At 39.6% G+C, this 23,244-nt stretch overlaps 1 long non-coding RNA gene across 1 annotated transcript in view; it reads right to left on the bottom strand.

Annotated features, from left to right (window-relative positions):
• The window catches only part of LOC119872654, a 64,122-nt gene extending 58,480 nt beyond the window's left edge, over positions 1 to 5,642 (bottom strand). Inside the window, exon 1 of the long non-coding RNA XR_005361565.1 lies at positions 5,392 to 5,642. This is a non-coding gene — a long non-coding RNA (uncharacterized LOC119872654). The remainder of the gene's footprint in view (positions 1 to 5,391) is intronic.
• Positions 5,643 to 23,244: the final 17,602 nt, after the last annotated feature.

The raw sequence follows: 23,244 nt of genomic DNA on the forward strand, positions 1-23,244 counted from the left end.
TGTCTCACTTGGGCATTTTCTCTTTCACTCTCTCATCCTCTCTCTCCCTATCTCTAACTCTCTTCCATCACAAACCATGGGGGAAATCCAGCTGCCAGGTTGTGAGATCATTCAGACCACCCCTGGAGAGGTTCACACAACAAGGATCAAAGGCCTCCAGGGAACAACCATTGAGGAACTGGGGCCGCCCTCTGAGATGATTGCAACCCTGGCCAACATCTTGACTACCACCTTGTGAGAGACACAGAGCCAAAACCACCCAGAGAAGCATCACCCAGATTCCTGATTCTCAGAAACTCTGTTGAATGTTTATTGTTTTAAGCTGCTACGTTTTGGCTGTAATTTTCATACAGCATTAGATAAGCAATAGATAACTAATGCATCAACTATGGCCTGTCATCTTCTTGACTTGCCTCTCTAAATTCCATCTTTCCACTTGCCTCTCTAAATTCCATCTCCATCTTCTGTAAGTGTCCTTTTCCTTTGGGCATTATTGAAATGTTGATATTCAGCAGAAATATTGTCTCTGACTTCTCCTTTTCTTACTATTTCTGAAAGTCCCTATTTATACACAAGACTTAGGGTCATCGATTCACTGATGGTTCCCAAACTTCTATTTCTGGTGCTGATCTGTTTCCTAACAACAGTCAACCAAGCATCTCCTCTTGAATGTCTTTAAGACACATCAAACTCCGGGGACCCTAAAACTAAACCTATTATTCTCTTCAGACCTTTTCTATTTTTTTTTTCTTACATCAGATCTTAAAGACCATTCATGCAATGGCCCAAGTAGAAAAATTCCTCTTCCTCAGCATTCACTTTGACTCACTTTCTAAGTCACATAATTTCTAGTTTTATCCTTTCACAATTCTATCTCTTCATTTTCATCCTTATTACATTGGTTCAGACATTCTCTCTCTCTTTTACTTCTCTAGCTCTTTTCTTTACCCTAAAGCACTGAATAGTTTTTCAAAAACACAAACTAGAGAAGTCACTGTAAGAAAGAAAAAAAAAAAGAACAATTTATGTATCAACAAAAAGCTAAGAATTGCCTAGAGGACACTAGTCAAGATTAACCAATTCTAATTTTCCATTATCTTGAAATTACTTCTAAGTATTGTAAGTTTGAGATGGCTAATAGATATACAAATGATGGCCTGTCTGATAGTAACTCAATCTATTTCCCCTGTTCAGTGTGGAAAAGCCAGTTTTAACTCTGTTACACATTGATTTCGACATTCCTTTACTCCATATAAATTTGTGCTTCTTCATTTATGAATCAGTTTTAACATCTGCCTGGTTCCCTCATGAGTTAAATACTTAACATGTGTTCATTTTTATACCTGTACAAGAATAATGATTTTACTTTTTTTTTTTTTTGAAAAGTATCTTTTAACACCTCTTCTTAGATAATGTCCCTAGTACATATGGGGTCAAGTCCTAACTCCTAACTGTAACATCCATGGCCACTGACAAGCTGCCTCCTATTGAAATCCCCAGTCTTCTCTGTGGCTACTGCTATATGCAGCCTATGCTCCAGCAAGAACACTTGCTACATCTTGAATATTGTACTGTTTTACTGGTTTGACTTTTCCCCACAGTTTTCCCTGCTTCTTGGTCTGGAGAATCCTGTAGAGGAGGAAAACATTTTCCTCTAACTTCTTAGGGTCCCAGGCTGGGTCTGAAAATTAAGCTGACAAAGACAGATTGACAAGAGAAAAGCATACCCATTTTAGGGCATTTTTACAAGTACATGGGAGACTTTACAAGAGAATAAAAACCCAAAGAAGTGGGATGCCTGGGTGGCTCAGTGGTTGAGCATCTGCCTCCAGCTCAGGGCATGATCCCGGGGTCCTGGGATCGAGTTCTGCATCAGGGTCCCCACAGGGAGCCTGCTTCTCCTTCTGCCTGTGTCTCTGCCTCTCTCTGACTCTAATGAATAAATAAATAAAATCTTAAAAAAAAAAAGAAGTGATCAAGCAGGAAGCTTTTATAACTCTTAGACAAAGAAATAATACTTTTGTGAAAAATTGACAAGAAAGAGGTTTGGGCTAGGGATAGTTGATGGTGAAGAGGTAACTAGGAAGATAAGAGTTAGTTTGACAAGATGTGTTTATCAGATTTCCTCATCCCAAACTCCCTGTCTCTGGTGATAAAAATATCTTCCTTCCTCTCGATACAGGAATGGTCCTTTCACATGAGAGCTTTATGACCTGCTTCAGGGAAGAAGGGGGAGGAGGACAGATTGATGTCCTTGCTTCTACTGTTCTCTCAAATTCTTTCAGCTTAAGATATTCAATATGCCAAAATGCCATATTTTCAAGTAGTGTTTGCTGAACCCCATCAATGCCTACTGCTCTGTCAAGCCCTGCCCACCTCTAAGCAGAGATTAACCGCTTCCTATTTCATGCACCAGGCACTCATTCTTTCTGTTGCTGTTTACAAATTTCTCAGTCTCAATAGAATACTTATAGTCAGAGAAATTATGCTCAGTTTACCACAATAACCTCAGTTACCACAGTTTCAATCAACCAAAGACCATTTATTGAACATCTGAGATATGTAACGCCTGTACAAGATACGGTCACAGTATAATAAGTGAGAAATAGCCCTTGTCCCCAAGGAGCTCAGAGTTTAATTGAAGGCAGGACCCAAATTTCGTGTTTGTAGTTAAATAATAATCAATGGCTGTCAAATATAAAAACATATCCTGCATTGTCTTATTCTTTCCTTTAATTTCCCATTATCACTACGGTACCTTTCTAGCCTACACTAGGTAGCCATTTTTAATTGTTCCCCCAAGAAAGAAAAGACATCCTTTGCCTGAAGTAGAGCATAGAAGCCCCAAGGCAATTACTTCTAAATTGGGTTGAGCCACACATGTCTTTTGACAAACAAAAGAATGGGACTGCTTTTTGAAGATTCAAGGAAATGGAACTACATTGGCTCTCCCATTCTCACATCTAGTTCCAGAGAACTATAGATCCTCAGGAAACACAGTTTGCTCAAATAATTAATCAATTAATTATTGGATGGATGAATGGATGGATGGATGAATTAATAATGAGCCAGTTGAGTGCTGGGCTATTACTTTGCATACTCTACGATATACTTCATTAGCCCAACTCAAAATATATTAGTTTCTATTGAACCATCACACATTGCTGCTTTCATGAGTTACAATCAAATGAAGTATCAAGATTTGGACATGGCTTCTCCCCTCTCCAGCCTCAACAGATGAATTAGCATTAAGTCAGATCATCTTTATTCTATACTTGTACGGTTCACTTAACTTTGCGTTTGACTGGTTCGATTTCACTTTATAACTTTCAATCAAGCCTAAAACTCCTTTAAAATATCTTCATTCCTTCATTTAATATAGCATAGGAGGTTGAGCTTCAGAATAAAGGCCATCTATAATCTTACTCTCTGTATCAGCGTGACTTGACTATCCCACTGTCTGCATCAACATAATTTTAAGATTCCAGGGATCTCTTGCTGAGAAAGAAAAGTTGCAGGTAACTCCTTTGCTAATGCCACAGACTTCCTAAAAATTCAGCAAGTTTTGAAAAGAAAGCATCAATGACAGTTTCTATCCCAAAGCTCTTTGCCTCAAAATCCCTATCCAGCCACGTCCACTAATCACAAGCTATTATGTTCCCTGCAGAGGTCTAACTAAGCCTCTGCACAGAAGACCTGCCTCAACCAGACTTCAACATCTCCACAAATGCCCCAATTTTATCCTCCCCGCTCTGAGAGAGTACCGATGTTCTAGCTGTTCAGGTAGTATTCTCTCCTACTGAACAAAAAATAAATTCAGTTTTGCCTCATCACAGACTGTTTTGGTGATATTTTTGTAGAACAAGCTTTTGACACTCGAATCATGCATAGAGCTCCTACGGACACATATGGAACAAAAGAGAATATGTTCGCATGCATAGATAGCCAGGTGAGCTGCATTATTTCTAATAGAAAGGAAAGTCCTGCCAAGTCCCCCTGCCAAGTCTCCTTCACACCCACAAACCACCAGCAGGGACTCTTGAGTTGTTCATTTTCTTCACAGTTGACAATCATGATTTCTTTTCTCTCTCTCTCTCTCTTTTATTTTTATTTTTTTGAGAAAGAGAGAGAAAGAAAGAAGGCATGCACACAAGTGGAGGGGGGTGAGGTCAAGGGAGAGGGGGAGAGAATCCTACCCATGTTCAGCTGGGAGCCCATGTGGGGCTTGATCTCACAATCCTGAGATCATGCATGACCTGAGCCAAAATCAATATTGGAGGCTTAACCAATGGAGACACCCAGACACTCGATAATCATGATTTCTAAATGATGCTCTAGTTGTGATTAAAAGCATCTACAAACGGTAGAATTTATCTATACATGGATGAAATAATAATGTCTAATAATAATATCTATTTCTTAGGGTTGAACCAGGATTAATTAATAGATGGCAAGTGCTTAGAACAAGACTAACACATAGCAGGTGCTTAATATATTATGTAAGAAGTACTTTATCTTTATTTAACTCATTAATAAAAATATTGACTAGGACTACATGAATACAGGATTTTAGCAATGTTAGGAAAGACTTCCCATAGTTTTATATAGATCTGTTAATCAACACTCTTTCTGTTACAGTATTCAACAAATTGCAAATTTAACTATCACATAGTTTAATTGCTCTAATTTATCTGCCAAAATATCTAAACATAGAAATTAAATTATCTAAGCATAGAAACATAATATTTAAAGTATTTTCCTTTTTCTTTTCTTCTCTTTTTTTGTTTCATTTGTTTGTTCATGAGAGACACAGAGAGAGAAGGGGGAAGAGACACAGGCAGAGGGAGAAGAGGCTCGATCCCAGGACCCCCAGATCACAACCTGAGCCAAAGGCAGATGCTCAACCACTGAGCTACCCAGGTATCCCTAAAGTATTTTCCTTTTCTTAAGTGTAACAACCCTATCCAAAAAGAAAAAAAAAAAGGAAACATGATTTGTGTTTAATTGAATTATTTTTATGTCTGCTTTCACCTTGGAAGATTTTCAGGAAGACTGGAATGCACTGTTAGCAAAAGAAAAAACTCAAGCAGTGGGAGAGAAGGTGGGCAGAACAAGGAATCAGGGGCCTTGAGGCATGAGGACTGAGTAGAGTCTCCTTCTGGGGGTGTGAGGGGGTCTTCATTTACCTAAACTTGGGTAAATTAGGTAACTTAGCTTCTTGGCAAACACTGGAGATAGCCTTTAGTTTGCCACTTTTTTTCTTTTGTAAAATTTGGAGTTGGGAGAGAGACACTAGATCAGCATTCCTCAGGGTTCTCATGTTTCTAAATCTGTCTGAACAACCCAAAGGCAAGAGATCACCAGCCTGACCTATGGATTTATGAGACTCACCTCACCATCTTGTGGCTGGGACTTCAGAACAGGCTTAATTTCCTCCTGGCTCCAGCGACCTTCACACAATCTCTGAAATTTACTTCCTTCAGGCTTCGTTTCCATAAAGGATATTGAAGGAAAAATATGGGGGGAAAAATGCATGCAAAAAGTTCCAGGAAGTTCACAGTGCCTGCAGGAGGCAGCTGCGTTAGACATGCAAACCTGCAGTCTTTGCTGTGTATCGCCACCAAATTTGGTGACATTTCTAGTGGGATGTCGCTACAATGATGACCTGCTTTTTTCCATTTCCTTATTGAGGTCTCAGCTGGAGCATAATGTTATTGCTTATGTTTAATATTATTCCTAGGCCTTAAGAAAAAGGAACTATTTTCTTTTTATAGAAAAGCTGTCTCTAGAGTAGCTATATGAATATTGTGTTGCCTCTTCATGATGCTTTTTTAAAATACTGTAAGTATGAGCATAACACACTCAATCCATGGGAATCTTTCAGTCTTGAGCGTGGAAATGTTGGTTAAGGCTATAATGGGTCCCACGAATATTTTTTTTATTACAAATACTCATTTTCATGCAATTCTACAGCCCTTAAAAATTAGGGAAATGAGTCTTTTAGTTAGGAAATTATTCAAAGCTTTACATTTAAAACACATGTGAGGTCATGGGGTTCGATTTTCATTTACGCAAGGCAGACTGAAATTTTCTTGTCTGAAACATAAAGAAAACCTTTTCTCTCCCTGTTTTGGAAGTTACTTAATGAACAGAATAACTTCTCTCCCTTGTGAACCATTTCCTGCTACCACTGAGGAAAATGTAAGATAAAGAAAGAAGAGCAAGAAGAGAAAATGCAATAGAGAGAGGAGAAGGACCCCAAATACAAGTATAATAAAAGGACTTTGAAGACAGCAGGGATACAGAATTCAAATCACAATGTGAAACAAATAAAGTTACCTGTTTATGTTACACTAGGTGGAGGATGGGAAGAATTTTTTTTAACAACGCCGCTGCAAAGCTATCATTTCTTATCGCAATTAGATAAATAAATGCAATAAAGCTTTCTCTTCTGCCTCAGTTTATACAAAATCCTAATACAAGAATAACTGAATCTGACTACCAGAATGCCAGGTAAAAAATATAGAACAGTGGATAAGTGTACCAAGCAGTACCCTCCTACCCAACATTCCTTTTAAGACAAGCAAATTTTCCTCAGAAAATTAAATTGTTTCTAATTGTGCATTACGAGTGTTTGAAAAGATACAAATAAAATGCCCTAGTTCCAAATACATTTGTTCCAACAGCAAAAATAGAATGAGTTAAAATATTATAGTATTAAATTATAAGTGTGTAAGAGAGAATCATTTGATGTTAACATTTTAGCTTTAAAAAAAAAGGAAACAGTTTGTTTAAGCTTATTTGCCATTAAAATTAAGCCTTGTCATCTTATTTAGACCATATATTAATTTATTAAATCTGTATAAGCAGAGGAACAGTGCATCTGAGTCTGGCATATTTGAAATATTGCATATTTTAGATTAATGGAATTTGATTCAATAAAGTGCTACTTTAATCCTACATGTGACCATGTGGAATTAACTAAATTAGTAACTAGTAAAAGCATGTAATAGCATTTATTCACAGAGAGAAAGTATGAATTTTTTTAAAGACTTGCATTTCCCAATTGCTTTCAGAAATTTTGCTTGTCTACAATTAAATTCGAATTTTACCAACAGCATGAGAGAATGTCCATCTTGCAACATACTTATCAACACTGAACATTATTGTTTTATGAATCCTTACCAGTTTAAATCCTTCCAATGATACTGTTGTAACTTTAATCTATAATGCTCCAATAAATACAAATATAGACATATACAACTATTTTCTATTTATTTTTAGACTTTTATTATGGCACATTTAAAAATATGGAAAAGTAGGAAGTCCAGTGTGTTGAACACTGTATATTCCAAATTCTCATCACATGAATTTAACAACTGTTAAGTTTGCCTTATTTTTCCATATACTTGTTTCATCTTCAAAAGATAAAATCCTTTTTCCTCAATGCCATTTTCAACACCTCCCCATAAATTACAGTCATTTTAATGCAATCTAATGCACATACTCCATTGTCCCCAGTTTCTCAAAAATGTCTCTTAATACTTGGTTTGTTCAGATCAGAATCCAAAGTCCACACATTCTGTTGATATGCCTCTTAAGCCTGTAACAGACCATTTGAATTAATGCTTATTTGTTGAAAAAAACTGGTTCATTTGTCCCATAGTAATTCCACGTTCTTGAATTTGGCCGATTATGTCCTCATGGTATTGTTTAACGTGTTTCATTAGTTCCTGTGTTGCTCGTAAACCACTCATTATATTTAAAATCTTGATTAGATTCAGGCTGAACTTGGCAAAAATGACTTCAAAGATTGTGCTGTGTAGTGTACATATTGCATCGCATCAGGATGTTTCTGTTGTGAGTGCTCCATCTTGAGTGCTTTATTTTATTTTAGCTGCAATTCTTTTATAAATAAGAACGTTCTCTTCTTAGCTATTGCTTACACTGAAAAACAGTCCAAGGGAAAGGTAATACCAATGCTTGAAACTTTCCCTTTATTTATTATGTTTATAACTTTATTATCTCACCAAACACTAAACTTGACCACTTAGATTTTGTTTTGGTTTTGAGGGTTATTATAAATTCATACACTTCTATATATTTGATTTGGTCAATCCTCTACAGGTAATTTTCTTCTTGGTGATGACATTGCCCATCTTTGGCAAGTGAGAGTCCCTTCGAGTTGGCTGTGTGTCCTTTGTTTTGTATTGTCCTTTGTTTTGTGTGTCCTTTGCTTTCCGTTATCGCAATAGTTGTTCATAGCTTCTTTGCTATCAAGCAGGCTTGTTTTGTGTACTTCCTGTTCCTGGTTTAGAATCAGCCATTTTCCCAGGAATCCTTGGTTTCCTTTCATGTGAAATCATATTAAGGGATCATAATCTCTGCATTAGAGCTATTTACTGCTATGATTTTGTTACTAATTATAGGTCTTTCAATGTACAGAAATAAGAAGTACATACTTTTGATAAAGACCAAAATAAATTCTAAGTTCATTCTAGTATTTTCAATTTATATCAAGTATCATATTTTACTTAAAAACTGCATTTTATAATTGATCTTGTTTCTCTTATTCTGAAAACCATGATTCCTAAAAATATCACAGTAATTATTTATCACGATACATAGTTTTCCAAAATCATAGTATCAACACCACTACTAATAACCCCTCTGAGTGCAATTTAAGAGTTATTGTTTTTTTTATTTTTGTCTTAGATTTGTACAGTTAAAATACTGTTTTAAAATAACTTGAAGCAATCATTCTACGTGTAGTTATTTTAGCAACTTGCTATACAGTTAGGTTCATTTGCTACAATGGATTTTTGATTTGGAGGAAATTTTTTTATATGATTTGATTTGATTTTAACTCCATAAAACATTAAATGGTCCCATTCCCAAAGCTACAAAACAAAGTACAGAGAACTCTAGCTTTCTACTTTCTGTCTCTACATTCATATCAGTTTTATTACTATTTGGTTTATCATTTCATTGTTCCTTTTGAAAGGCAGACAAAGATATATGTATGTTCATATTTGCTCCCTCTGTTTACACAGACTACAGTATTCCATACAGTCTCTTCTGCTTCTAATAAATGTCTTTTTATAGTTGCACTGGTTGAGTTACAAAGTCAGTGATCTCATTCCTAGGTATTTATTCAAAGAATTATAAACATATGCTCACATAAAGATTTCTACACAAATGTTCTAGGCAAAGTCATTCATAATAGTCAGAAGCTACAAACAACCCATATGTCCATCAACTAGTGAAGGGATAAAGTAACTGTGGCATATACAAGTGATGGTCTGCTACTCAGCAGGAAAAGGAACAAATATTGGTACATCCAATAATATGGTGGATCTCAAAAATATTTTTGCTAAGTGAAATTTAAAAAACAGGACACATCATATATATATGATCTCATATACATAAAATTACAGAAAAGACAAAACTCACCTGTAATATCAAGGCAGCAGATCAGGGCTGGGAGCAGAAGGAAATGACTGCAAAGAGACATGGAGAGCTTTTGGGGGCAACATAAATGTTCTCTTGACTTCAGTGTTAGTTATATAAGTTTATACATGTGTCAAAACTCATCAAACTGTATGATTAGAATGTGTACATTTTATGTAAATCACACCCCAACCAAGTTAATTTTTATTTATTTACTCTTAAAGATTGTATTTATTTATTCATGAGAGACATGGAGAGAGAGGCAGAGACATGGAGAGGGAGGCAGAGACACAGGCAGAAGGAAAAGCAGGCCAAAGGCAGACGCTCAACCACTGAGCCACCCAGGTGTCCCCAAAGTTAATTTTTAAAAAATGATTTTTACTCTGCTGTTATTTGTGTCATTCTCAAATATAAGCTGAAGGAAACAAAACAAAACAAAACAAAACAAAGATACTTTAATTCTATAAGGACACACCCAAGATGGTTGAAGAGTGTGGATCTCCGATTATCTAGCTTAAGGTATGAGATAACCTTTTTTGGAATAACTGCGGAATTTTTCTTGTAGGCAATGCCCCGAAGTATTTTTTTTTTTTTTATAACTGAGCTTTGGAGCTTCTGGAACCATTGTCTGATGGTCACACAAGAGCATGGATACGTTGATGATTAAGCACAAACTCATTTTCTTTAGCATTCAGCAGAGCTAAGGGTAAAATCAATATCTACTTATAAGAAGATATCAATAAAATGCACTAACTTCCCAAGTTAATCATATGTTGCTATTTTTGTGTAGTTTATAATCCCTTAGGTCTTTTTTTATGGAAAGAGAGAAAGAAGACATAGTTTTTGAACATCTATTATGGAACAGATGCTCGGTTAACCATTGTCATACTATGTGTTCACACAACAACCCAGCATCGTGCATGATACTAGCCTCATTGTATGTAAATGCAGCACGATTATTTTATCTGACAACTTCAAAGGTCCTAATAGCTTATTTTTTTCTCACAGTACCTAATGCCCATTCCTATAAAATCAACTTTAATGAAAGTTTTGGGTAAGGGCCAGACCTAGGCCTAGACCATGAGTGGTGGCCTAGTGCTGTGGTTAGAAGGATAGGTTCACCTTCAGAGAGTAGCTCCACCACTCACGAACCGGCCGCATCGCCCTGGGCAAGTCACTCAACATCCCCGTGCCTCCGTTTCCTCATCTATAAAATGGGGAATATTTCATTTCAAAGATGCCTACCTTCTGAGGCTTTTGTGAGGAGCAAGAAAGTTCATACGTGGAGTGCTTGAAATGACACCATAACAAACAGAAAACTCTGCAATCGTGAAAACAGACTGTGACACAGAGCCACGATGGAGAGAACACATGTGGCCGCTGCAATGTGCACCTAAAGTGAGAACATAGTGTTTTGTTTTGTTTTGTTTTAATATTTTATTTAAATTCTTTTTTTTTTTTTTTTCAAAAAAAGTGATGGAAGGCGGTAAATGACAACAAGAAGCTAAGCCTTCAGCCCACGTGCCTGAGGATTGGCTGTTTCTTTCCAACTTTTTGCCTGACCCCAGTGTAGAAGGTTACAGCATTTTTATCACAAAAAATCTTATCACTGTGCTTTGGGAGCATAAGGTGGTGCTGTTAGGTTGATTCCAGTTTTCTCCCCTTTTTCTGCCCTGTAAAAATGTTCTGCTAGCACTGCTAGTTCTGGAGCACTGCTACCTTGGCCTGGAGAAACTGCATTTTCAGATCTACTTCAAAGCTAAAGCTCATCAGAACCATTGGCACAGAAGTGAAGAGCCTGAATCTGGGCAGCAGTTCTGAGAGCTTTGGCATAGTTGGGTGGTGGACAAACCAGACAGCATTTCACAGTTGTTGTGACAGGTGACACAAAGGAAGAGCTAAACACAAGCTTTGCCAAGAGCAACTTCCAGCTGAGACACACTTTACAGAGTATCTACCAGCCTCACAGAGGAAGGACGCCGTTTTGCCAAATAATGATAAGGACTTGTTCACTCCAAATTATAAGGGTCTCAACAGAAGGCTTTAGTTGGGGTGAACAGTTGTGTGTGTGTATGTTTGCAGGCTTGCTTAGCAAGATCAAGAACCATGTGGGATAATTTGAACGTAAATTAAGTAAAATAGTCTGATTATCTGACCAGATTGTAGATGAGAGAATGAGGCAAAAATCATATCCAAATATAATTATTCAAAAGATCAGGTCCTAGAACTCTGTACATGCTTCCATCTCACTAAATAACTAACCTTTGTATACATTGAATTGATGGAAGTGATCTCCACTGAGCAACCCCAATGTCGTGTTGTTGCTTTCCCAACTCTCGAACCCCTGGTTCGTAACATTATGGTTGACAATCTGACTAGTGATACTAGCAGCTGCTACTAGTACGGGTGAAAATCCAGGCAAGCCCAAAAGTTCTTTATTCAAGTCCCAGAAAGGCAGGGACTATTTTTACAAATGTTGGTGTTAGCTATGACAACTGAGAATTTATTCAGATCAAAGCTGTGTGAAATAGGCAGAGTTTTCTGTTTTGAGATCATTCTCGTTCAAGGATTTTGTTCTTCCTCCTGTGGAATCATTACCCACTCATTTAATGCCTTTATGCTACATCACCCATGTGCTGAGTCTCTGGGGCTCTCTCCATGCCCCACTGGAGGCTACAGGCATATCCCGCCTATTTCTCCCACTATTAAAACTTAACAACCATAATTTGTATTCTATCACAATCCTGAAATGCATTTGCTGACATGTAGAAAGAAATGTCATCCATTATATCGTTCCATGGCTGATAATATTTAATTTGCCGCCTCTCAGGAATAGTTGTGATTATACAAGGAGCTCTGGATGCTGGAAAATGCAATGTCTTCATTATTATCAACTTTGGTAGGAACTTACTGTATGCCGGCCATGAAAAGATTTGAATGCATTTTCTCCATTTCTGAACGATTTAGAAAATAGGATTTTGTAGGACCAAGAGTTTGAGGACAAAGATGGGCAAGAGACTGGAGACCATTCATCTGCGGGCATGGGGCCAGAATTGGAATTAATAGGCTGTGCTCTGGCATCAGAGAAACATGGCATGGTGCCACCTACTGGAAGTCCACACAAGTGCCTCAGGACTCTTGTCATCTCAAGAAGGTCTTGTGTGACCACCCTGCTCAAAAAGTATAACCCCTACCGACCTAGTCTCTCCTTCCTTGCTCTAGTATTTTTCATAGTTTGCCAATATCAATTACAAAAGTGAGAAGGATCTGAGATGTTAACCTCTTTTCACAGTATGGATGTGTATATACACAGTATGCGTGTAATTGTGTGTGTGTGTACAGATTTATAAACACACACTAACAGAATAATGACGTTCTAGATTCAAGACAAACTTTTACTTACTATATGTGTTGCCTTGCATTTCCCATAACAAATTATGCTAAACTTGTTAATCTAAAATGATGGAATTTTACTCGCTCACAGTTTGGAGGTGTTGGCTGGGCCATGATCCCTCTGAAAGCTCTAGGGGGGGAATGTGTTATCTGCCTCTTTCAGCTTCTGATGGTTCCAGGCATTCTTATCTAATGACCAGAGGACTCTAATCTCTGCCTTCAGGTCACGTTGCCTCCTCCTCTTCTCTGTGTGTCTGTCTCTAAACTCCCTCTGCCTCTGTCTTGTAAGGATACAGGTGACTGCATTTGGGGCCCATTCAGGCAATCCAGGATAAATTCCTCCTGTCAAGATCCTTAACTGAATCACATCTCTTCCCCACACAAGGTAATATTCATGGATCCTAGGATTAGGATGTGGACATAGAGTTTTAGGCCATAGTACTCTACCCACTACGCTCACAGAAGATGTTGTGTATGCGCCCCACAGGGGGACCTGATCAGTCTTCATGTTCTCTCATGCAAATCGGGAAATATAAAAATGGCAGCTCCTCTAGGGCAGCAGGCACAACTGCCTCCTCTTTCCCTTCAGAAATGGAGAGACAGCAATCTCTGCCCTGGAGTGCAAACAAGTCCTCTCTGGAGAGTAAGAGGGAAGATTCCTAGGCTTATACTACCCTAAAGTATAAGTGAGTGGGTCCAGGTTGGTTTCATTGTCCAAAGAATATAAATCAGTGGCTTCAAGGAGACAAGATAAGGAGTTCTATATCTCTCCAGAAGTCTCCATCTCCATACTTGCTTTTCCACTATGATTATTTTTTTTAAGATTTTGTTTATTTGTTCATGAGAGACAAGGAGAAAGAGGCAGAGACATAGGCAGAGGGAGAGGCAGGCTCCCTTCAGGGAGCCTGATGTGGGACTCGATCCCGGAGTCCCTGAGACAAAGGCAGACAGCCGCTCGACCACTGAGCCACCCAGGCATCCCTCCACCATGCTTTTAAGCCAGGTTACCAGTAATTTTTGCTAAGAATGCCCTGAGAGTACAGAAATGTGAAAATACTCACAGAGCATTGTTTCCTGAGAGTCGACATTTAACACATTAGATATATTCCTGCTTTGGTTTATAGTCTAACTAGAATATAACTACATGAGGGCAGGGGTCATGTCTGTTTTGTTCACTTCTGTGTTTCCAGAATCTAGGACTGTACTCAGCACATACAAGATGCTCAATAATTTGTTCAATGAATGACAAAAGTTTTGCAAATGCCCAAGGGAGTACCCTGAGTCTAAGTCACAAGCCAGCAGGTCCCCTGAAAGCTCCACCTGCCCACACAGAGCCTCCAGGAGACGGCAACCTGCCCACCCCCAGGTGTATTCATGTAAGGAAGCAATATGACGAGGGTAATGCTTACCACAGCTGTCATATGAAAAAAAAAAAATTTTCTTCTCCTTTCTCTCCTAACCTGGGTTATGAAAGAATCATTAATATACTTCCTAAAGCTACTAACAGCCTCTTGGGATTATGCTCACTAAACCAGAAATATAGAAGAAAATTGAGATTAGCTGAATAAATTGAGTTTTCCAAGGCCCTATTTTGTCATAATCTATAACTATTATTAGCCCCTACAACTTATGTCTGTTCTTTACCACTGGTTACATTTACCAAATAATTATTATCTCCCAATTATGTTGCACTGAAAAGGCATGATCTCCAGGGATGATTTTTTTTTTAATGACATTTCTTTTGAACGTATTGAGATTAGGGATCAAATGTCAGGCAGAAAGTGCGTCAAGATTCCATGAAAGCAACGGAAACCCTCCCAGTAGGTCTTTTTCTACTCCGAGTTTTACCGGTGAACACACAATCTTCTCTACTAAATCCCACTTCAAGGCATGACTTTGAGATTCTAAAAGACTGGACACCTACAGGTGGGCCCAGGTGACAGTTCTCAGGAGCTAGTAGGTCACTTCTCTGATTATATAGCACCATGTTCTGTTCCTCTCCTCACAACACGTACCACAGTAATAGTTCTATGTGTATTTGTGAATATTTTCTTAAATATGTCTTCCCAACTCAAATGTAAGTGCCATGAAGGCAAGGGTCATCTCTATTTTCCTATTACAGGACCACATACCTAGTCCTATGCCTGGCGCATAACAGATGTTGAGGAAATCTGTATCAGACAGAAGGAAAGATGGAAAGAAAGAAGGAAGGGAGGAAGGGAGGAAGGGAGGGAGGGAGGAAGAGAGGGAATGAGGGATGGAGGGATGGAGGGAGGGAAATCTTGTATGCCCCTGTTGTCTTCTGGTCAGAGACAACTATAGCTAATTCCTTTAAGTCCCAGAGATCTGCACCATTGCATTCTTTCTGTGGATATTTGCTTCCTCGCCGTGGCAAAATCTGGGTTGAAGTTGGATATCTACCTAAGACTCTAACAGGCCCTCCTTCCCCCAATCCTATTGCATTGGTCTTCCTTTAAATCCAGGTATCCCAGCCTACAAGGTGAAGGAGGAGAAAAAGGCCATCTGCTCTATAAATTAGAAGTTCATAGCTTTTAACACTCGTGATTGATATAAGTGCTGCGGTGAACAGACTGAGGAATGTGGAAACATGGTTCAATTTCTTTTGCTACTCAGCAGCCAGGTCTTGCTATATTGTTCTTCCAGAAGTGTTCTTTGACGAATAGTACCCCAGTGATACTAAGGAGGCAATGGTAGCCAGAGCTGTAGAGGCAGTAGCCTGCCCTTCTAACTGGTTGATGGATCTACGAAGTCTGAGTGAGAGGGACCCAGGGTGGTAACTGCAGCCATCTTTCTCTTTTATGATTCCTCTTTCTTTTCATTAGGTTTGACATTTTTGAGATTGAGCTTTGTAACTAACTATTAGCCCAAGGCAAGGACTGGGAAAATGAGAATTTGCTGAGAAAGTGACCCCCATCGACAAACACGAAGTGTGAACAACTATACTTATGACCTGCCATGAAAGGAACTCAAGCTTGGATTTATGGGCAGATATTGCAGTTGATTTGATAAAGTAAAATGAAACCAGCACCTTCTGCATCTGCAGGCCGGCTGGGGACTTTCAAAAAGAAATATTTCTATTATTTTTATCTTTTTGTGTTACAGGATTTGAAATGAAAGTCCGTGTCCAGTGAGTATCCACAGAAGACTATCAATGATGAGCTGGGAAAGTTGGATCATAATAAACAAGACAAGAAGAAAAGCCAGCAAACTAAAGTTATCTGTGATGAGGCCGGGCTATGTATCACCCAGTATCCCCGTGCCACTTGCAACCCCGAGTCAGGCGTAAGAACCCACCAAAGCATCATTCTGTCAGGGACAGATGTCTAGAAAGCAACCGATTTGCCACTCAAGTGTCTGTTTGTTTGGAGTCCTCATTCGTTTTTTTTTTTAATTTATTTTTTATTGGTGTTCAATTTACTAACATACAGAATAACCCCCAGTGCCCATCACCCATTCACTCCCACCCCCCGCCCTCCTCCCCTCCCACCACCCCTAGTTCGTTTCCCAGAGTTAGCAGTCTTTACGTTCTGTCTCCCTTTCTGATATTTCCCACACATTTCTTCCCCCTTCCCTTATATTCCCTTTCACTATTATTTATATTCCCCAAATGAATGAGAACATATAATGTTTGTCCTTCTCCGACTGACTTACTTCACTCAGCATAATACCCTCCAGTTCCATCCACGTTGAAGCAAATGGTGGGTATTTGTCATTTCTAATAGCTGAGTAATATTCCATTGTATACATAAACCACATCTTCTTTATCCATTCATCTTTCGTTGGACACCGAGGTTCCTTCCACAGTTTGGCTATCGTGGCCATTGCTGCTATAAACATCGGGGTGCAGGTGTCCCGGCGTTTCACTGCATCTGTATCTTTGGGGTAAATCCCCAGCAGTGCAATTGCTGGGTCGTAGGGCAGGTATATTTTTAACTGTTTGAGGAACCTCCACACAGTTTTCCAGAGTGGCTGCACCTCATTCGTAATTGTTACCCTTCAAGGTTGAGAAAGAATGACCCTGCTTCAGTGCTTCAGCTTCAGCTCAGAGGGTGTTGTCTCCCAACTACAGCAACTGCTACACCCAGGACTAACTCCGAGGTCGGGAGAGCAACACCTTCTCTCAAGAAATCCCCAGGAAAATTTCTTACTGGAACATTTTTAGTCGTCACTTCCAGAGTAGGGGTATTTTTTTTCCTACTTACTTTGTGAAGGGATAGAATTTCTGCACATGAGACACTTTTCTCTCCTGCTCAGAAAAAAAAAAGGGGGGGGGGTTGCTGCTGCCACACCAGAAAAATCTAAAGGAAACAGCTGAAAACAAGAATTCCCAGCCCTGAAGGTCTGGGGCTCCAACTGAACAAGAATGCAGTTTTCTTTATTAAAATAAATTAATTAGCCTAATAAATGAAGGAAGAGGACAGAATGAGAAAGAGAATTTTCCCTGTTTAATGTGTCTATTCAGGCCCTGCGGGACATGGAGTCTATAAAAATTCTTAAGGGAATTAAAACACATGTGCACCAATGATGTGTTGTTTCCTTCTTCCACCAAAGGACCAGAAATCTCCAGAATTTCATTCAAAACATTAATCTACAGAGAATCTCTGAGAAGAAATCAGTGATTTCTCTATTGTAGTGTTTCATTGTTTATCTTTCTAAAAAAACAATAAAATATCCTTGTCAAGAATATTACTCTAGACTTTAAATAGACTCTTTCTCTCTAGAGAATTCAGTTTTGTCCTTTTTTGGAATTAAAAAAAAACAACAAGTCGACATAAAAGTCTCAGATGAAATCTTTGAAAATGATTAAGGATGAGTGTGTATTGAAACTAAGATCTGAGTGAGCTCAAAAACGTTTTTAATTGAACGTGCTAATATCTTGGAAGCTCGGGTTATTGGGGAAGAAAGGAGGTGGTAAGATTATTTATTGTCACTTTTCTTAATAATTATGCCAGTCAATGAGCTCCTTATTATTTTATTTTTAAAGGTTTAATTAATTTATTTGAGAGAGAGAGACAGCATCCATGCTCGCATGGGTAGGGAGAGGGGTCAAGGAGAGAAAATTTCAAGCAGACTCCTCACTGAGCATGGAGTCCAATGAGGGGCTCAATCTCACAACCCTGAGATCATTACCTGAGCCAAAGTCAAGAGTCAGATGCTCAATTCACCGAGCCACTCAGGTGCTCCAATGAGATCCTTTTTAGATGAAAAAATTATAAAATACTCTCAGTAATCAATGATTGATAAGAAATATATACTGAATATCTACATTACACCAGCTCCTGGCCAGGCTTTAAAGAGTGAATAAAGAGGGGCACAATGAGCGCTTGCCTTTAACAAGTGTATCAACTAGTAGTGGCTTAAAATTTCAACACATTGAAAAGTAACTTAACCTTTGTAGCAAGTCATGTCGAATAAGACATATTAACAGTAAGATGGATGGCATGTCAAGAAGCACGCCTTCATGTGGACTGATCAACTGATCAAGGAAATGTTTTGTGTAGCAGTTGGAACTAAAGTTTGGTTTTAAAGGCAGAGTAGGCATCTAGGGGGTGCTCTAGCTCTCTCTTTCTGTGTGAAAAAAAATCCTATAACTTAGTAGATTAGAATAATAATGATCAGTAAAAATAGCCCGTAACTCCAAGGGTTGACTGGCTGGGCTCACATAGAAAGTTCTTCTGCTCCATTTCACGTCAGCTGGAATTATGTACTCAGTTGCATTCCGTTGGTCAACAGACCAGGTTGAAAAATCCAAGAAGGCTTCCTTCACATGGCAAATATCTCAGTGTTTCCTCATACGACCTCCCCACAGGGCTAGCTTGGACTTCCTCACAATATGGTAGCCTTGGACTCTTTACAGTACTTACACAGATGGCTTGTAAGAGTGAAGAGGTGAAGGCTGCCAATCTGCTTCAAGGCTAGTCCCAGAACAGGCACAGTCCTACTTCTGCTACATCCTAATGACAAAGAAAGACACAGACCCTCCCAGACTCCAAGGGGAAGGAAATAGATTCTACTTCTTTATTGTTGGAGTGGATAAGAAGAACGTACTGACAACTCCAGGTAGCTTTGAGGAGACTCTATTAAGCAAAGAGAAAAAGAGAAGATAGAATATAGATCCTCCTTTACAAAGTGACCTCCAAAACTAAAAAAAAAAAAAAAAAAAAAAAATTTTTAATTTTTAAGAGGTTTCCTATGTCTAGTAGTGCTACATGCGGACCATAGAGACAAAAAGAAATCTATTGCTTGGCACTAGAATTCAAAGAGCTTTCAACCATTTTGCTGTTTTTGTGGTTTGGGGGTATTTTTCACACTGGTTCTTGTTTCCAATAAGAGACAGTACAAGAATAACCAGAAAATAAGCCTTCACTACTCAAGTAGAATCAAGAATACAATGGAAATTGTGTCTGAAACATGAAGAGTATAGAAAAGTAGAAAAAAAAAAAAAAACGATATTCAGAACCCTATGCAGAAGCCTAAAGATATATTTTATTCTTAAGGTAAGAACTTTTCTTTGAAGTCCAGGTGCTTTCTGGGTGTGTTCCAGTTACCCTAATTTAAGTAACATTTAAATCCAAGTGCATGTGCCTACCCATTATCAGGAAAATGCTGCCATGGTGATAAATCCAGATTATCAGCTGAATGGACAGAATTATGTCCATTCTGCCCTGAGCCTCACCAATTCTCTGTAAATGGCCATTATTAATATAGATGCTGTTGGGGTTTGAAGGAAAAACAATAAATAACTTTACTGTTTCCCCCACTTGAATTCTAAGTCAGCTCAACAGTGGACCAAGAGTAATGCACAAAGAAATAAAAATGGAAGTGTTACTATCAATGGAAAAAGAGGCAGAAGGCACTGGCTCCCCCGTACAGAGCGAGCTTGCCTGCCTGGGATCGGGCCTCCCTCGGGTGCAAGGCCTGCATTCTGCAAGACATTCTGCGCCAAAGATCAGAGCAGAGCAGGCAGCAGCTTGCTGGGAAAGGTGGCCTCGTGGAAGGAGAGAAGAAGGCCGGGCTGAGGAATCATGGCTACTGGCATACCCACCTTGACTAATTTGCTCTCTTCTCCAGAGAGAAGTGGGTGAGAAGGCAGGGCAGGGTATTGAGAGAAACACCCTTCACAGAAGTGCGGTAAATAGAGCTGAATTGTTCCCATGAACAGTTCCTTTGAAATTTATTTATTTATTTATTTATTTATGTATTTATAATATACAATTTATATATATTAGCATATTAGAAATTTCTAATGTGTGTATATCATATACACACATCTTGACCAGCCAAAATCAAAGAGAGGCATATTGAGGCCCCAACTTTCCATAGGGCACTTTCTTCCATTACTTTTGTTGAGCCAAGAAAAATCTCCAGAAGTTATAAAATTTAGAGATAGCGCCAAACACATGCACATAATGTAAAAATTAAAAGAAAACAAGAAAGCGTGAATTAAGAGAAACTTCCCAGGGGTCAGCACTCAGTACAAAGAGCTGAGAGAAGAGGCTAATTTCCCTCAATCCCACCTCGGCCTAATCAGAATTTGCAACATGGAGAGGAAGATAATATATGTGTGCTTTTAAGAGAGTAGGACCGGTTTGTGTAAAAAAAAAAAAAAAAAGAAAGAAAGAAAAGAAGAGAAGAAGGGAAGGGAAGGGAAGGGAAGGGAAGGAAGGAAGGAGGAAGGAAGGTAAGGGAAGGTGTAAGCGAGGGAAATGCCGGGACCTTGCCGGGCACCTTCTTCACTTTCCCGCAGCCACTCCTGCCCATGCGCAGTTCCCTTCCCCTCCCTCCTTCCTTCCCCTCCCTGCCTTCCCTTTCCCTCTCCCCCCCCCCCCCCCCCCCCCTCCCCCAGAAAAGAAAAGAAAAAGAAGAAAGAAAAGAAAAAAAGAAAGAAAGCAAAAAAAAAGCTCTTCTCTTTCGCATCCTGTGATAGCAAATGTGGCTTTTAAAACTAACAAAATATTCCAAAATGTTTATCCTTAATGAAGATGGCAATGAATGTTCTTCAAAATCTCATTATTGGTTTCTATAAACCCGTTTATCAGATCTTAAAAATCATGATTCTTCAGCCCTCTGGATGCCACAAAGTAGAGTTTACGGGATTGATAATCTCCGCCAGTCGAGCCCACTGACACAATCCCAAATTTACACCAATTCCATTGTGGGATTTGAGCTGCTGGTTTTTCTTCTTTTCTTCTCGGGCTGAAGGCTTCTGTTCCCACTCCCAGAATTAACCTGTTAATGCCCAAGAATATGCCGCACCGGGGTCTGCTCCTGCGTTTTACAGGCTGACAGATATTCATCTCCGGCTCACAGCTTGCAGGTGGGAGCCTCAGCCGAGGAGCCTTGGTGTCAAGAAATCAGCAGCTGCTCGTATATCACACTGGTCATTAGTGGAGGATCATTCTGGACCTTTGCCCACAGCACCTTGCTATGGCAGGAGAAGGGCTATAAAACCCTAGGCCCTGTCAGCCGTTGTCACTTAGGTGAGAATTTATCAGGTCTCCGAGTGCCCTCTGACTGGATTATTATGAATAATGAATGAAGCTTTATGCTACACTGAAGCATTAATAAGATGGGAACGGCTGGAGAAAGCCCGCGCACCCCGCTCACGGGCGCTCCCCGGGTTAGCACATGGGCCGCTGCTGGGCCTGCCCGGTGGCCGCTGAAGCTGGGACCCAAGTGGGGGCCTCCTTTCCTGACACAGCCAAGCTTCCCGGCCCCACATGTAGCCTGTGGGTGGTCATAGAGACCTGGGACTGAAGCTGGGTGTCCACGCCAGTAAAAGCAGAAGCAACAAATTTTAGATTCTTTGATGAAAACGGTTAGAATGTTTGATGTCAACCATACATTTTACTATCACCTTACAGCAAGATTCTGCTGTTGAAACAGAAGCCCTGTAGGAAATTTCTAGCATATACATGCAAGTGCCTTCCCTAAGATACTTGGGGTTTGGAGAGGTGAGTGTTGCCACTTTTCTCCATGTGGCTGCTCCTGTGCAAGTCTCAGAAAGAACGTGGACTGAAACGAAGGAATATTCAGGAAACAGAGAGGCAAAGTGAGCCACTGATGGGATGGAGAACAGTGTGTCTCGGATACATCCGAACAGAAATCATTTCCCAAAACCCTTGGAGGGTTAAGGGCTCTTCCAGCAGAGCCAGCCTCAGAGCTGGCTGTCCAGCCTGCTCCAGGCTGTCATCGTGGCAGATATTGCAAGACACTCCATTTACTTCCTTTCGGCCTTCCCAATTTTTACTAAAAAATAAGGCCATCTGAGTAGCTTTCTCAGAAAACGTTGTCTGATCGGATGTGGTGAAGAACAATCTATGCAGTGTTGATTTTCCTTTTGAATCTCTTCCTGGGCTTCAAGGGCCAAGGACTAGACAATGTGTTTGTTGGTCCATCTTCTTCAAGAGACTCACTGACCAGCTCCCTCTTGATTCATTTCCATTCTTCAAACATTTTCTGAGACCCTAAATTTTTTAGTACTGTAGGTAGTTATTTTCTAAGATTTTATTAATTTGTTCATGAGAGACAGAGAGAGAGAGAGGCAGAGACACAGGCAGAGGGAGAAGCAGGCTTCCTGCAGGGAGCCCGATGCGGGATCAATCCCAGGACCCCGGGATCACAACCTGAGCCAAAGGCAGATGCCTAACCACTGAGCCACCCAGATGCCCTGGAAATTATTTGTTTTAAAGACATTCCTTCTACATAAGTGTATCGATACTTGAGATTAAAATCACTTTCTTAATGTACCAGTGGTAACCTGGACATCATACTTCAGGTCTCTAAGAAATCCTGTGATGATGTTCCTCTTCCAGGTGACAAGAATAGGAGTTGCAAAAAGTGGGTCTGTCTCAGGCCATGTAGGTACAGGGTGATCTGGAACAGCCCCTTCCCTTCTCCTGTCCTCAGCTACCCCATCTGTAAAGTGAGAGAGGTAGAGGCTACTTCTTAAGCTCTAGCCAGGCTAGAATTCTAGGACCCATTATTGACTTAGAGAGACTCAGAATACAGGCACTCCACTGCTGTTGCAACCATGAGAAGGAAGAAGTCAGAGCCTAAAAAACATCAAAAAAGTGGATCCCGAGGGAATCTTCGCCTGCTCTTGGTACAAAGGAAGAAATCTATTCCCAGTCATCCAACTGAACAGAAGTTATCAAGTATAATCAGCTAACAACGTGACAACTTACACTTGCCTTTCGATGTGCTTTTATCCATTCTCTTCCCATCTAGATGGTGTGTTTTGTCCCCTCTTTTATTTCTAGACATTTTTTGTAGCATAGAATTATAGAATTTTTAAGACTGGAATGGAATTTCTAGTTGGCCAAGTTTAATTTCCTCAAATTCTCTTCCTCTGAAAGCCTGCCTGGCACTCTAATCACC

Source organism: Canis lupus, chromosome 7 (genome assembly GCF_011100685.1).
Source record: "Canis lupus familiaris isolate Mischka breed German Shepherd chromosome 7, alternate assembly UU_Cfam_GSD_1.0, whole genome shotgun sequence".
Lineage (NCBI taxonomy): Eukaryota > Metazoa > Chordata > Mammalia > Carnivora > Canidae > Canis > Canis lupus.